Source organism: Anopheles marshallii, chromosome 2 (genome assembly GCF_943734725.1).
Source record: "Anopheles marshallii chromosome 2, idAnoMarsDA_429_01, whole genome shotgun sequence".
Classification (NCBI taxonomy): Eukaryota; Metazoa; Arthropoda; class Insecta; order Diptera; family Culicidae; genus Anopheles; species Anopheles marshallii.
This window is the reverse complement of record NC_071326.1, coordinates 43,584,009-43,587,003: the sequence shown is the minus strand read 5'-3', so window position 1 is coordinate 43,587,003 and position 2,995 is coordinate 43,584,009.

Sequence of the window (2,995 nt, the reverse complement as noted above, 5' to 3'; positions counted from 1 at the left end):
AGGCTACAGAAAGTCTGCTTCAACACGTTCTCTTGTTTGAAAGTAGGATATAATTAAATGCAATGCAATTATTTACCATCGTTTGTGACAGATAATGAATTTATAATGGTCAAAGGCTAAATTTATCCAACACACTTGGGGGAATATTAGTTAAAACTAGTTGTTATGAAGGGACCATATTTCGTCTATATTTCTACAGCCTTCCATTTCATTAGACAGTAGCTATCGCACTTTTGACGTGGGTGAAGGCAACCCGTTTCAAGATAGTTAATAAATGTGTGGAAGTTCTTAGTTTGCAACGTCCGTTTTAAGCTTTTTAGTTAGCAAGTTAAGTGAAAAGCACTTGATTTGATTGGTTCGAAGTTTCAATGAAATCATAATCGGATTTTGTCAAATTGGACCCACTCAGAACTTCACCAAAAATATTATATTTACACATGATTATATTTACACAATATTGTATTTACATCATATATTATATTTATATCACGCTTCATGGTGACCTTATAAACGACTTCTTATAGCTGGAATTGTTTTCCGTAGTTTGTGCTAATGAATCGATATGTAAAAGTCATGCATCGACTATGGCATTACATAATCAACAAACTTAAAATGATAACGTGATTTAAAGGGAATCATTCTCGTTCAACATGATTGAGCCGATAATTCAATCGTTAAATCGATTGAGACTGTTTAAAGCACACCATGCTCTACCTATTGATTCCTTTCACCATTATGACGATCAAAGATTCACAATGTAATACAATAGTTCCACTAGCTTATTGGATGCAATCAAAAGCCAAAAGCAAAACAGTAACGAGCGTTTGAATGCGTTGCATTGTCCGGGAAGCAGGATGCAGGTTGGATTCATTCAATCAACCATTCGGTGCGGTTCTAATAATATTTCCACCCGAGGAAACACTAGCTCTATTTTACGCTTGTCAAATGCAGCATCAGTTTGTTTACGAACCTGTCACTTGTTTGATGCGTTTATGTGGTTTTAAGGGTCGGCTTTCATTCAATCAATTCCATACCCACGGTGCGATAGGTGCCGATGCGAAAATGATGCGCCATTTTACGCTTCAGCACATTACGCGTCGCGGGTTGAATATGTTTAAAGAGAGAGGGAGAGTTAATTTGCATTATTGTCGTTTAATTCCAACCGTGGCTTCAACCAACCTGAAGCTAAATTATTGTACACACAAAAAAAGGTCTCATAAAATAAATCTGCCATTTGATGTGCACCGTAAATAGGAAAATCATGAGCGTAAATACAAAATGGTCTAGGTCTGCGTGCACTTTGTTGTACCGCTTTAGTGAAAGTTAATTGCTCTTTTGCGCCACAGTGTTTTAACCTTTAATCGGAACCGCCCATTGGAAACAAGTGATTCATTTAATGCAATGAAATTAGAAAAAACACACAAAAATAACAAGCTGATCATAAAATAACATTGCAGTAAATTACGATTACTTGCAGACAATTCATCGTATACGCACGTGAACCAATGCACGGTTCGAGTAATTCCATCAATACAAGAGAAATGTTTTCTCGACGACATCCAATTTCTGGTCAGATTTATGTTCAATCTTTCAAAATGATACCAGCTGGAAACAGCAACAGTGGCGGCAGCACGGAAATATCGTTTGCACACGCGTATGCATATTTCATTGTTCGATTTCGTGCAGTATTGAAACCCATCCGCTCAGAGTTTTCGTCACCGAAGCGTAACACAACGGACGTTAACGTATTTGGAATGATTCCACAAATCCGCTGTAGGTTAGGTTTGTTTTTCGCCTTATTTGATGCATGAAGGATTTTCCATTTCCAAGCCTGTGTAATTTTCCGTACTGATGTAACTTCAAACCTTCCGGCAGTCTTCACTCTTCAGTGAAATTTTTACAGATTCTCATTACGTGTACCATGCATCACTTGGTTTGATAAAATTTATTTTACAGTGAAGTTGAAAAGTTATTCTTGTTTGCTATACTGCAATTAAACTGCACCAATAATAATTTGACCCAACAAATGAACAACCTAGAAGCGTTCCTCTTTTTCCGGGAAATGCATGTAATTACGTTTATAACAATTTCTTTGAATCGGTTTGTTCCACTGCAGCACTCTCATTTCGGTGATCTTTGTTTGGTCTTGTGTGTTTACCTCTAATTCCAATGAGTTATTTATGACCCTAGTGAACTAAATTAGACCTGCTTGGATAGGCTGGAACTCAATGAAGTCTGCTCATTATCTACATTCAGACAACAATCGCACTCTCACACTCATAACGAAACATAACACATTCTCAATCCCAATAAAAAAGCGTTACGATTAACATGTCCTTTAAAATAAAATAGTTTTTCAATCGTTTTTGAGCTTCAGCCTCATCAAGTTCCAAACAGGCGATAACCTTTCAAAAGCCACCTCTACATAGAGATTTCAAAACACTCGTACATAAATCGCGAATCAAAACAACGAATCTGATGAGCGATAAAACTGCGGCCTTCATCTCCAAAAACACTCTACAGAAGCCGGTTTGCTCTAGTGCAAACTTTGGTTTCTCACCATTGGGCAAAAACTTATGTCGGATTAAACTGTGCAGAGAAAAAAAAACCCAATGACTCCCTCCCCCCGCTCTTCCCTCACCCCGTGAAACATGGCCTGCAGCAAAGCGCGCCTGCCAAAGCGTGAGCGACAATTTTAATTACACTCAAAAAACTTTACCCACCAATTTGCATTCGAAAAACATCATATCGGACCACCATTGCCAGGCCTTTTCTGTCAACTGTGAAAGCAAAGGCTTGTTTTTTGGGGAGTGAAAAGGGTTTCAATAAAATGTTTCGTCCCGTCTCGCTCTTGCACAACATGAAAAAAATGCCTCTTGCCTCTTGTCCAACCCAGCTCAAGAACCAATTTTCCAGGACACAAACATTTGGTAGCGCGCTTTGGGAATGGCATAGGACAAAGCGAAACCAGAAACAGCTATAGAGCGGTGGCAGC